Raw genomic sequence first — 14,723 nt, forward strand, 5'->3', positions numbered from 1 at the left:
AATAAAAATGATTAATCATCTTCTTCAAAGTTAAGCTTTATGCAGCCAAGTGCAAACATCAGCCAGCCCTAGTACTGCTTTTATAGTTAAGTATGTAGACCTTCTTCTTGTGAGTTTATTGAGAGCCTGATGGGGAAGTGTAAGAGAGATGTTCTGCTCAACTGGTATGGAAGTCCATTGGGGATGTGTCTGGACCCACCCACTTACAATCATACTGAAATAACAGTTCATGACCCCATTGTCCAAAGCCTTCCTTTTAGGAAGTCCAGGGAAGCCACTGATGTAGACCCAACCCACAATAATCACTTACTTCCTTTCGAAGAGCCACATGAAACAGAATTCTCAGGAATAGTAATTAAAAATTAGCTTCCCATCCTCTTGCTGAGTGACTTTTAGTTTACTTGACTTCAGTTTTATCAGAAAAGGGAAAGATGTCAGATGTCCTACCCAACTGAGTATTTCCTGGCTCCATTTTGGGCTAAGGTACTTGGTTTTTCCATAGCTGCCTTGGAAAATGACATTCATAAGATTATCGCAGTGTATACAAACCAAAAGTCAAAACATTCCTTCTCTCATGAAGAGAAGGTCAACACACTTAATTATAGTTACATAAGTAAAAATATTAAATTAAGGCATGTTGTATGCTATTCTAAACAAGAAGTGAAATGCTTAAAGCTAAACGTTTAGTTTAGCAGAAGAATCGAAGGTCCGGGGGCAAATACTGCTGTGCAATTCCATGAAGTTAGCTTTCCAGATTATTTCTCAATATACGGTCTGCATCCCACAAAAATGAGGAAGTCATGACTTTGTGGCTAGTTCATCAAATCAGCCCAGGAAGAAATGAAATAAAATGCTCAGCAGCAAACATATTCAAGTGAGTAGAGATGAGGAAGTCGGTCATTTAGAGCCATAAACATCCCTATCCTGAGTGACATTGGTTCACAGAGCTTTCCCGGGGCTTACATCATACATCTTTGTGATAGTTTTCTCTGACCTATAACTACCTGTTGTGATCTGAATCTGAAATGGCTTCCAGTGGCCTATGTTTATGTTGCTTTCTGAGATAATGGTCTCAGCCTAGGATGACTTTGAACTCTCTATGTAACAAACACTGGCCTTGAACTCATGATCTTTCTGCCTCTACCTCCCAGTAGCTGAGATTATAGCAGTACACCACCATACTAGGGCAGGCTCATAATCTTAAATACTCAGCCCCCAACTAGTAGTGCTGTTTTAAAGGCTACAGAGTGTAAGGAGTAGTTTTTCTGGCAGCCACTGGTCTTGTCCCGTCACTGTGCCAGCCCCAATTAACACACCAAGACTCTGCATTTGATATAATGCTGTTGGCCAGGTACTAGTTTCTTATAAGCTAGCTCTGTCTAAATTATTAATCCATTTCTATTATTCTAAGTACTTCCACGTGGTCTTATCTTACCCTAGAGAGAGAGGCCGCCGGCGTTCTGCTCTCCCCGTCTTCCATCTTGACCCTCCTTACTACTTCCTCGATTCCTCCTTGTCTCCTAGTCCCGCCTATCTTGTTTTCCTATTGGCCAACAGTGCTTTATTCATTAACCAGTATGAGAAACATATTTACAGAATGACATCTCCCATCAACAGAGAGTTTCAAACGTGGAACCTAGCTAGAAGAAGCAAGGCCAGAAGGTCCTTTGGAGGTGACACACACCGTGGTTCTGATCTGAGCTGCTTCTTGCCTGCTGCCATGTGATCAACCACCACCTTTCTCTCCTGTTCCCACAGACAGTGCTGTTCCTTCTGGGGTGGCCTTGCTGCCATGATGGACAGACCATAAGTTTGTTTCTGTTGGGCATTCTGACACAGCAGTGAGAAGGGTCATTACTCCATCCTCACCCCATAATGGAGCTACTTTATACCAGATAATCATGTATAGATGCATTCTCACACGAGAAGCATCTGCAAGATCATCATGAGCCCATCCTTGAAGAGGAGCATTGTCCATTTCTTAACCGAGGATCTATAAGAGCCTAGCATGGGCTTTGATATGAAACCATGGGTGTGTGTCACTGGAAAGCCATATGTCCCTTCTGCCAGAGGCAAGGGAAATTAATCTTTTTTGGCAAATGGGAACTAATTTCACAAGTTCCTTGGAAATGCTGCCTATTACCTAACTGCCAGAAATCCCTCTGTACTCCACCTTGAGATATGCCATGACTGTCATTTCTGGACACACAGACTGCATGAGACATATCAGGCAGTACTAGGGATTTGAACTCAGGGTCTCACTTATACTAGGCAAGCACCACTGAACCATATTGCCCACTCCTAATGAATGTTCTGGGCTATAGGATCAGCGGTTTGTTAGATGCTTGGGGAAGGGGGTGGCAAGCTACAAGGGAACTGAAAAAATGCCTGAAAAAAGGTAACAAAGCTTGTCCTAGTATAGAGGAGATGCCCTGAGGTCACCTCTTTCTGAGCCAGGGATCAGACCCTTAGTAGCTTTGCCTAGTGAGATCTTTCCTAAGCTGATAAGGGGTTGTTGGAGGGAAAAGCCTCAGCCATTATACTAGCACAGCTATATATGCAATTTTTATAAAAGATAGTTTTCCACAGTCATTCCTGTATTTATAGTTTATTTGAATAACCAACTCAAAATATGCCATTTGATCTCCACTTTAAGAGCTGTCCATGTTTGCCCTTGGAAAATAGTCACCATCCATATGCAAGGAAAGTTAAGGTAAAAAACTAAAGTATGAGAGACCACAGGGTCTGTGGGACAGAAGACAGTATTTCAGTTAACTTCCTCATTGCTGTGATTAACCACCCGGCAAAGAAGCAACTTAGTTTGAGGGTATTCTCTATCGTGGCTGGGAAGGCATGCTGGCAGTAGCGTAAGGCAACGGGCCACATTGCACCAGTTTTCAGGAAGCAGGGAGCACAAAGGGTTCAACTATCAAAATGCAAAGCCCGCCTTCAGTGACTAACTTCCTCCAACTAGACTCTGCCTCATGGCTCCATCCCAGATGGGGATCAAGTGCTCAAACACACTAATCTACAGGGAACACTTCACATTTAAACTATAATGTAGCCCCGGATCTGTGATAATAACCTAGCAAGCATGAAGGCCTGGGTTTGGTCTCCTAAACTGGTAAAACTTAAAGCCATGAATTTGCAAAAGAACAAAAGGATGGTTGGGGGTGGGGGGCAATGGGGCATGGAAGAGTTTCGAGGGAGGAAAGGGAATGGGAAATCATGTAATTATAATCTCAAAAAAATAAGGTTTTCTTGTTTGTTTGAAGGGTAGCATTGAGCCTGTGCCTGCCATGTCATGTGTAATGGACTTCCACTGAAGGGATTACTGTTAGGATAAAGAGTTGAAAAGGTACATTTGGTGAGTCCCGCCAAGGTGAGTCATTAAGAGATCACCATGTTATGTACAACAGGTCTAATACAAGATGGGGAAGGGGGAGAGCAACCCTCTTAGAGGGGGACATGAGAAAGACAGACGGCTGAAAGACCAGGAGACAGAGAGGACAAAAGGGGCAGGGCCTTTCAGGGGGCTCGCGTGGGGGGCTCGCGTGGTTCAGTCCACAAAACTCCTAGTGATGCAAATATGCTTCTCTGGGAGTTGGCGGGTGCTGATGTTAGCTGCTTCGGGCAACAGTTGCTGAAAGCAAGGCTGGCAGGGCGCCAAATCCACACCAGTCACTATTGTAATTGTTGCCTGCTCATGTCAGTTGTTTAGTTTTCATCTGTGTTGTAGTCCTGGGGATAAACCCAGGGCCTTGGCCGTGCTAAGCAACCACCTTCAGATGTGAACTTCACCTCCAAGCTTAGCTTTGTCAGTTCAAGTGTTATTTTTCAGAATGAGTCCCATGCCACCTGTGAGGGACGGAGTTCCTACCTTGACTCACTGGTGTCTACGTTAGACTAGATCTACGTTAGATTACATTAGCCTTTCTAGAGAGGTTTAAATGGGACACACAGTGATAGCTGACATCAAAGATGACCACTGCACTCAGGAAGGAGAGAATTCAGTGAGCAGAAAGGCAGTGGAGAATTCAGGTTCAGTGATAGGGCCAGAGAAGGCCCCACATGACCACAAAGAAGGAAGAAAGGATACCTGCTTATATACCAGCTCAGATTCTTTCATAGGCTCTGTGAATGCTGCTGGGTCTCCTGAGAAGCAATGAGGACAATAACTGCCTATTAACCTTTTAATTAAAAAAAAAAACAAAACTCCATATCTTCTAGTTACCATGTATTGACCTCACTAGGCCACACAATGCTGGGGGATTTGGTAAAGCATGATTTTGTCGTATGCTCATGATAGTGTTTCCAGGAAAGAGTGTATCTACCTGTAACAGGCTTTCTTTGGGGCCAATAACCACTTCCCAAATAAAGATGTGGAGACTTACTATTAATTATGAATGCTTGGCATTATCTTATGTTTGTTCCACTAATTCTTATAATTTAATTTAATCTGTTTCTCTTCACCTACATTTTGCCTTGGAGACTTTTTACCTTTCTTTCATTTTGTGTGTCCTGTTTCCCTGCTCCCTCTGCATCTGGCTAGCTGGTGGCTGCCTGGCTGGCCCCAGGCATCTCCTCTTCTTTCTCACTCATTCTTGTCTCTCTTGAGCCTAGATTCCTCCTCTTACTTATTCTCCCTGCGGGCCAGCCCCACTTACCTCTCTACTGCCTAGCTATTGGTGGGTCTGCTTTTATTAGACCAATGGGGTGCCTTAAGTAGGCAAGGCAACACAAGCAACACAAGCAACACAAGCAACACATCTGCTACATAATTAGACAAATGCAGTAAAAAACAAATGTATCACATCTTTACATAGTTAAAGTAACATTCTGCAACATAAACAAATGCAACATGCTTTTACATAAAGTAACATTCTATTCTATAACACCTACCAGAGGATTAAAAGGGCCCATTTGGCAGGCTTCTGGTCTCATAGAGACCAGAATTTAAAGATGGGCTTAAAAGGAAAACTCAAAAGAAATTTTATTGGAGTTTGAGGACTAAACAAGTGAGCTTCTGGGAGAAGATGGATGTCTTAGTTAGGGTTTCTATTGCTGTGAAGAGACACCATGCCCTCAGCATTTCCTAAAAAGGAAGAGGTTTCATTGGGCTGGCTTACAGTTCAGAGCTTTAGTCCATCATCATCATCATGGTGAGAAGCATGGTGGCACACAGGCAGACATGGAACTGGAGAGGTAGCTGAGAGCACTGTGTCTGGATCTACAGGCAGCAGGAAAAGGCAATGACACGCTCGGGTTTGAACATCTGAGCCCTCAGAGCTCAACCCCCAGTGACGTACTTCCTCCAAGAAGGCCATACTTCCTGAAAGTATCACTCCCTGTGAGCCTATGGAGGCCAGGCAAGCTCAGGCCAGGCAATCTGTATCCAGCTTCCTAGACGGAGGGGGTGGGATGGGTGCATCTTTAGAGAGTTCTTTAGAGAGTGAGAATTCCTAGAGCATCAAGACAAGCAGGCATAGGATTTTAGCTAGTATTGGGGGAACGAGAAAGTATTAGAGAGAAAAAGGTGCTTTTGTTGAGTTAGAACTCAGACAGCAGCCCCAGCTGGAACCGTCTGCACGCAACTGTGTGGTAATGAGAATGAGAAAAGTTTGTGCAGGAAGTGGGTAGTGTAGCAGATAGTGTGTAGTGTGAGCAACTGAGACAAGAGAGGGATTTGGGGGGGGGGTCTATAAATTCATTAAGGGTTTAGGTTATTCTTCACACTTCTTTTTCCTGTGTGGGTGCACTGAGATCTTGACTAAGAGCACAAGACGCTCCATTCAGCAGCTGTGTGCTGTTATCCGGGACAACAGTGATCAACATGGGCAGTGTGAGATGACATCAGGTGCCATGATGTCTGTGTCTGGCAATATGATTTCTGTGTAGGGAACCACAATATCTACAGTGTGAACTGTAAGCTGAATGGGGGGAGGGGGAGGGTGTTATAAGTACTTACAGTGGTTATGAATGCACACAGTGCTTCGTGAAGCCTATTCTGGGTACACTACTTACCACCTAATGAAAACCATAGGATGTCAGCATAGTTTGTATTATGAGATGTATAATAATGCAGGAAGGCCATGATGCACCTGAACACAAGCATAATATGAGATGAATTGATGATACCACTGTTTCCATAGAGGGAATTATATGTCTCATTCTGATGATAAATGGTCAAATATTAGGCTCTAGACAAGTGTGCTATCAATACTTGAGTGCACTATAGACTCTATGCAGGGCAATGTGAGCCTAATATACTATAATATGACACCTATGCAGAGCATAACCTCTAGAGCAGGCAAAATGAATTATGTACAGCAACGAATGGCTTATACTGTGTCAATTAGGAATTGCGTGTAGGGCATCACATGTATTAGACAAGACAACCTGACATCATACAGAGAAGCATGAAGAATGCATATTGGGAATTATGATTGCTACAAAACGTGCTGCATGAGCACTATGCAAGACATCATGAGCTCAATAAATTTGCACTGTGGTATTCTCTACTCAAGAGCACTATGATCTCCATAAAGGGTATTATGAACTCTACATTGTACTGTAAGCTATAAGCAAGGCAATACAAGCTCTAACCAGGTCACCAAAGCCAATATACATGGCATTATGAGCTCAATAAATGGCTTTATGACCTCTATAAAGGACACTACGAGATGAATAAAAGTGTAGTATGAGACCTCTGTGGCCACAGTGAGCTGTTGTTACAACTGCTCTATGAGATGTACAGAGGCGTCTGTGAGGTCTGTAGTTATCCTATCACACAATGATTATATATTACTGCAGTATGTTAGTTCCCACATGCACTGTGAACTATACATAGCCTGGTGAGCTCCGATGCTTATACTGTGAGTTCTGTGCAGGGCACTTGGGCTCTCTAGAGGCCACTATGAGTTCATAGACATGGTGTCCTCTGATAGTGAACACTGTGAGCCACACGGAGGTGCATAATGACATATATAAATTGCAAATTATTCAGTGCACTATGAGCTCAACACAGAATTCAAATGTGTGTGCAAGGAGCATCATAAGTTGTAGCCATGGCATTCTGAGCTCGACACAGGTATACTATGACCTCCATGCAAGTGAAGTAGGCATTCAAAACAGGGCATTATGGCATCAATGGGGATGCAGTATGAGATCAAAGTAGACCTCTCTGAGCCTAATGCATGACTGTATGTGAGCAACACAGGTTCACTGTGAGGTCTATATAAGGCATCACAAGGTCTTTGCAGGGCTATATGAGGTACACTACATAGGGTGTACTCTGTCTATGAGTGGCTATAAAAGGTGCAGATAACTATGCATACACACAATGGTCTCTGAAGAGATGTGTTGTAAACAAACTATTTAGGAGGACTATTGCCTACACCCAGGGGTTCTGGAGCTCTGAGCATCACAGCACACACACCCTGCACTCCATGCAAGTGTGACATGATCTCAATGCAGGGCATCAGCCCAATGGAGTTCCATTGTGGGTCCTAATATAACATAATGAGCTCTAAATCGGCCACTTTCAACTTGCTGAGTTCATTGTGAATGCCACATAAGTGCAGTTTGAGCTACAGGTGGAATTGGGCTGTTCCTACTAGAATCTTCATAGTGGTCTTTTTGGTCTGGGTTCGTAAACGCTATTTTAATTTTGTTTCTTCTTATTTGTAGTCAATCAACCCTTAGATCATCAATTAGCAATCTCTGGGTTCCATTGAGTATCCTGAGAACTAGAAGTCAAGTATGAAGACCTTAAACCCTTCTATACTTCATTTCAGCTTTAAGTGGCCAGATCCATTCAGCATCTGTGGTGGTTTGAATAAGAATGGCCCTCCAGGCTCATGTATTTCCATGTTTGGTCCCCAGGCAGAGAAAGTCTTTGGGAAGAATTAGGGGGTGTAGCTTTGTGTCACTGGAGGTGGGCTTTGAGTTTCAAAAGCCCATGCCATTCCCTATTCGCTCTCTCTCTGCATTGTGGTTGTTTGGAGATGTAAGCTCTAAGCGACTGTGAGAGCTTACTGCCTGCTACTACCATGCTCACTACTGTGATCATCCTGGACTCACCCTCTGAAACTGTGAGCCCCCAATAAACTCTTCTATAAGTTGCCTTGAGCTTGGTGCCTCTTCACAGTAATAGAAAAGTAACTAAGAGCTATCCCTTACATGTTTTAGGGTCTCACCTTTTGAATGGGAGTCGCTAGGTCAGTTATTAGAAGGCTTGACTATCATTGAGGATATGTTCCTCCTCACTAGTAGCTTGTAAAACTAGCACCTGAAACTGCAGGGCTTCAGTAACCTGTCAAAGGATAGATTTCATCATTGGCCCTAGTAAAGATATGACATTCTAAACTTCCCCAAAGATCACAAGGTTACTGGGAACTTTCTGGTAAAGAATGAAGACATACCATTGTCCCCTCCTTTTAAGAGTTAGTCCAAGTAGACTGATGGGTGAAGTGGATAGGAAAACACTCCTCCCAAGCTGCCTTTTCATGTGTAGATTGACACAACAGTCTCTATCTATTGTCTACTCTTCCCCAGGACAGTGTTTCCCTCTGCTATGGACCCTTTAGCTACTACTGTCTGCTCTGTTGCCATGAGTGCATCCCATTTACTCTGAAATAACTCTCAGTCTTCTACACCACATTCTGTGTCTCATCTGAACACTTTTGATGAAGGTTGCAAGGACAGGGGAAGGACTGGGAATCCAGTAACAATTTTCCTGCTGTGTTTGATAACTTCATAGGCCTGTTTTGGAGACATGGTTCTTATATATCCATGTGTTCATAGATGATAATATTTCATTTGTCGAAATAAGCCATTTGTCAGTCTTTGCTTTGTGATTCGTGCTGGACAGATGGCAGTTGTTTGATTACACAAACAAGAGATACAGTCATCCTCCCTCAACATTTGCACTCAAAATGGAGTTGTCATGAGCATACTGTCAGAACCACTGATGACACATGTGTGTCTTTCCTCAGTGTCAGAATGTATTGAATAACAATGAATTCAGAAGCTACATTAGTTTCATTGGCAGCAATTTGCCAAGTAGTCTTGCTTTCTCTTGATAGCTGGGAAAGGAAAATACAAAATCTTTTATTCCAATGCTGACTGCTAATATTAACTCCTACACACAGTAAATACACACACACACGCACATGCACACACAGGTTAAGGCTGACTAAATGGGACCGCAGCAGAGTACAAGGAGTTTCCAAGGCAAAAGCTGTAGGTGATAGCAAAGTGAAATGAATGTCTGCTGGGGACAGATAACGAACCCTGCCGGGGCCACTGCTGCAGAGTGAAGGTTCGGGGTCAGAGTTTAGTCAGGTTTAGGGTTAATTGGAACTGCAGAATCAAGGTGTGGGATCCTGGAAGCCATGGAGGTGAAGCTCCAGACTAGGTCTAGACAGATAAATGAGAGGAGAGAGGCTTCCAATGGACAACACAACAACACATGGGTGAGTGACAATTCTAGTAGGTCACATCGCCCTTGGAGACTGAGCCCATCTGATGTCCTGGGGGAGTTCTCTGTCTGTCAGTGTCTTGACTCACCCTGGATGGCCAGATTACAGGTTGGTGGCAACTGTTACCACCACAGTTGTTAGGTTCATGGGGTCCAGGGGAGGGTGCTATGTCCTTTCCCCAATCTGGTATGTAAGATATGTTCTTAGCCTGGTTTTCCTGATAGGATTGCACTATGTCCACGTGCTGCTCAAGCTGCCATTTCACTATCATAAGTTATAGTGTAGCACCCTTTCTATTTTTACAAGTTAAGTCATCTATCAGGCTGTGACCCATGGGTAGCGCTAGATAGATGGTATTGTTTATATGTCCACCAGGTGCAGAAACATCAAGGCACAGCCCAAGAAAGCATTGTTTCTTGCTTTCAAGAAGTACGATGAGAGATCTTCGTATCCAGTACAGCTTTCAAGAGGCAGCTGCTCTGTAAATGTGAATCCAGGGGTAAGGCACAATTGAGACACTATTCTGCACACTATGAAGTCACTTAGAGCCACGTCTGACCTCTTCACTGCCCCCACTCACCTCCCACACGGGAAATTCTTGAGCAGCCTTAGGAACCTCACTGAATTTCTTCTGAAGCATGTCATTGTTTTCCTCATTTGACCCTTACATCACACTAAAATTCCTGTCTGGGCCTTTAAGGCCCTTCCTTTTGTAGCAGCAGCCAGTTTGGTCTCCAGCCTGACCTCTTCAGTGTAACTAAGTGGGCCACCCTCTTTGGACCAATGATTGGGATCTTCTACGTTCCACACCACCATTGGGACATCATACTAATGACCATGTTCATGGCTCTCACTTTCATCTGGGCCAAATTTTATCCATGCAGCCCACTGGGCTGGACCCTACTGCACCTCGCTACCAAGTCTTTTGAGCTGTATTCCAAATGGTACACATCACCTACTGTATCCATGTTCTTTCATTCTCCTGTAGAATTGGAAAACCATGTAAATAGTGTTTAGTGAGTCCAGGCAATTCTTTGCTGGCCTTTACCTAAGAGGATTTAGTTACAAAATGCCTAAAAGACTCCTTTATAATGTAAATGCAACCTTTGTCATGGAAATCACATCCTGAGGTCCCTGAGAACCGAATGGAAGTGTCACTGTTTAATTAGTCTTCCATTCTCCCTCTTCTGCTCATGATTTAAGGATTCCTGAGACAGGAAACAAAATTCCTACATTTCTCCACACAGTCAACAGCACCTTTGCAACCTAGGAAGGACAGATGTCCTTGAGAATGGTACAATAAACTGGAACCCGTCAAGACATCTGAATGGATTACATCTAGTCTTCTGAGCAGTCCTATGGAAGGGTCCACTCACAGACATTTGCCCTAATTCATGTTTGATTACTGAATTACAACCATAGTTTGCAAACTTATTTTTAAAAGTACGATTGGGATTGAACCTAAAACATGCTAGGCAAGCACTCTATCAAGTAGCTTACATCTTCAGCCCTCTGTACTCTTTGACACTGGAGTCTTTCTAAATTGCCTAGGCTGGCCTTGAACTTGCCGTTCTCTTCCTTGTCCTGAAGAGCTGGAGTTAAATGCCTGTGACAGAAGACCCACCTTTATTGTTTTTAGTTAGAACAAATTATAATTAAGAAAAGGTTAGGGGGGGATGAAAGCAAATAACAGCCAGTTGTGATGGTACATTCGTTTAATACCAGCCACTGGGAGGCAAAAGCAGATGGATCTCTGTGAATTTGAGACCAGCCTAATCTACATAGTGAGTTCAGTCTACAGAGCAAGTTCTAGGACAGCCAGGGCTATGTAGAGAGACCCTGTTTCAAAAAATAAAAAAGAAGGAAGAAAAGAAGGAAGGAAGGAAGGAAGGAAGGAAGGAAGGAAGGAAGGAAGGAAGGAAGGAAGGAAGGGTCAAGATCTCAGCTGGGAATTACTGTCTTTTAGACAAAACAAGAAGGGCATGACTAGCTATAATACTTAGTACTACTTTTTGCTTGCCTGCTTGTTTGTTTTGTGGTTTTTCTAGACAGTATTTCTCTATGTAGACCTGGCTATCCTGGAACTTGTTCTGTAGACCAGGCTAGCCTTGAACTCACAGAGATCAGCCTGCCTCTGCCTCCTGAACTTAGTAGCTGTTTAGTTACTTTTCTGTTGCTATGATTTAAAAACAAACAAACAAACAAAAAGGTGGCAACTTATAGAAGAGTTTATTTTGATTTACCTCTCCAGAGGGAGATGAGTCCACTGTGATAGGGAAACATGGTGCAAGGCTGTACACATGGCAACAGAGACAGGATGCTGAGAGCTCACATCCCTGATCTTAAACACAGGCACAAAAGATAACCTGGGAGCCACACAAGGCTCTTAACACCAAAGCCAGCTTCCAATGGCATAATGTCCTCCAGCAAGGCTGTACCACCTACACTCCCCAAACAGCACCACCAATGAGAGACTATGAGGGACATTTCTCCATTGAACCACTACAAGTTTCTCTCTATTACCAATGTTTACTGAGTAGCTATTAAATCATAGCATGATTTCTTAAGAAAAGAAAAGAGCTTACTGCTATGAGATTTTTCTGTGCGAGTAGCTCCTGCCAGGTGTGACAGGCACTTAAGATCATTTAATTTTCACCTCAGTCTGGCTTAGCAGACAGAAGCAGAGTTCCAGGGACCCAAAACCTGCTTCCTGAGGAATTACACAGCTGTACATTACTCAAGAAATAACTCCTTTCTTTGACCCTAACTTCTATGTTCTCCAAGAAAGGCATGTTTTAAAGGAGAGAGACAGAAAAAAATGTGAGGTGAACTATCTTCAGTTTACCTAACTCTTTATATGGTTCACTGTTGACATTATATATATTTCCCAACTTTGGCTTGTAAGTAACTTTCAAACTCATTAAAACAATCATTTCATTTTTAAATTTGGCTTATGCATGTATTCACTTCTTAGTTCAATATAATGATATATATAATTCCCCCCCCCATTTCCCCAATATTCTCCAGCTTGGAGCTGTAAGGCAGTGCCTGCTGTATTGTGTTTGCTTGTCGCTGCCTGTTTCTGCACTGTGTAACATTTCTCACCTCCTCGCCTACCCACTCACTTGAACTGGAGTCCCTCTTGACTGGCAGCTCCCATAGTTCACACCCAAGGTGTTGAGGGTACTGAGGCAGGTGCTCTCCGACTTGAGTCATTTTTCCCTGAAGTATTGGTTCTAACCAATGGCGAGTCAACCAGTTGAACCTTCCTTCTCACCAGGTCTGTGTTATAGACATTATCTACAACACCACAGCCTTCGTAAGTCAAAACTTATTGTAGCCAGATGAGAACCAGGAAGGGAGATGCATCCTGAGTACACATTTACCCCACATCCTATTCTGCTATTCTAGCCCAGGTTCAGCTTGGTTGCATCAGCATGCTCCTGAGGTACCTGTGACTTCCTTGGAGACAGCCACTCGGGCCTCTTCCACACATTCTCAGCCTTATCAAGAGTACAGACATCATTTCCCCCTCCCCTAAACTTTGTAGTCTAAAGACAAAAGACACAAAGCAAACAAACAAAGGAAGACAACATTTCAGGGTTCAGGACAAAGCATAAGGAGTAAGACAAGCCCAGAATGGATTTCCCAAACCCAGCCAAAGGAGCCAATTCCATTAGATGTAGCTGTCGGCGGCTGCCAGTTGTGTACTACCTGCGAGCCGGTGTTGCCTAGCTCCTGGGTCTGTTCACGGTCCAGCATAGGAGCAGGGGTCAGGCCGTGGTGGCCACGAGTCAAAAGTTTAGTTTCCATCCTTCTGTGTTCGTGCAGAGCGGCCACTGTGTACCCTGGAAGATGAAGGGAGGCGCCTTGAGCGCAGAGTAGATGGATTGGAGAAAGCTGAAGATGTTCAAAGCCTAAGGGGGTCACACCAAGGTGTTAGGAACACAAGCAAAGAAGTGAGAGGAAGGTCCAAACTGTTGGGCAAAGCTGACATTGTTAAGCCTGGCCTGGAGGTCCTGCCCACCCCAGTCCTATGGTACCCCTGTGCCCACACTCGGCCCAAATAGCGAATCCCAGATTCACTGCAAATGGCTGTTGCCTTCGTTCTGTCTTTTTGGAGACCAAGAGCTGCTCCACTGCCCCATTCCCCGGCCCCCCACATCACCTCTACCATTCTGATCGCTGTGTCCAACACTGCAGTAACCTATTGAGGCTTCTAAGCCCTGACCAGACTGCAGGAGCCACATTAGGTCTGTGTGACCCTTAGAACAGGACCAAGGGTCAAAAAAGCTGATCCAAGGGCTCATCGAAGTCCTGATTTCATAATCTTTCTGACAGCACGAAGCACGCTCTTTGCCATCTCATTGAGCAATGCCTCTTTGAGACTTTCCTGCTCTAGAATAGTGCGCGTGCGCGCGCGCACACACACACACACACACACACACACACACACACACCCACCAAGTCCAGAAGGCTAGGGCTGTACACAGATGCCCTGTCTGTCACACCCTTCCACCTGTTCAGAGAACTATGTGTGGATGGGTCCCATTGCTCTCCCGGTGTTCCGCTGCCCTTCTAGCTAGACACTCTCCCAGATGAGCTAGCTGTTCTGCAATTGGCTGCAGCTCTATCCCCACTACAAAACAAAAACAGACACACTTAGGAAGTCCCTTTTCATTTTTTTTTTTTTTTTTCCGTCCTTTCCTCTCCAACACCGATAACTTGCAAGGTCATTGCGGCTTGCGCGCTAGAACGTACGCTGCAGAGTCTCAAGGATGGGCAGACTGTCCTAGAGTGTGGTCCTGTTGGGTTAGAATGGCCCCTATTTATCTCTAATCTTGACCCTTCCCTAGGGTTTCTGGCCAGCAGATCACACCCAGCCGGGACAAGGGACCGCAAAAGAGGATTCCCCATCTGCGAATTGGAATGATGTATGCTGACTCCAAAATTCTATCTAAGAAAAAGATCTTAGAGGCTGAGGTTTTCAGTTTTTTTTTTTTTTTTTTTTTTTTTTTTTCTCCCATCTCTCTGACCCAAGGAGCGCTGTCTTTCTCATTTCCAAGGTCATCTCCGGAATCCTGGGGGGGGGGGGGGTGGTGGTGAGGGGTGAGCAGCCAGAGCTCTGTGGTTCTAGAATCTCGAGCCAAGTGTGCACCGAACTGAAGACAACTGGCTTTATGAGTTACTTGTTTCTTGAGGCTAAGCTTCAACGCATAAAAGTTCCAGCCGGGCTTAGTG

This window comes from Phodopus roborovskii, unplaced genomic scaffold (genome assembly GCF_943737965.1).
Source record: "Phodopus roborovskii unplaced genomic scaffold, PHOROB, whole genome shotgun sequence".
Taxonomy (NCBI): domain Eukaryota; kingdom Metazoa; phylum Chordata; class Mammalia; order Rodentia; family Cricetidae; genus Phodopus; species Phodopus roborovskii.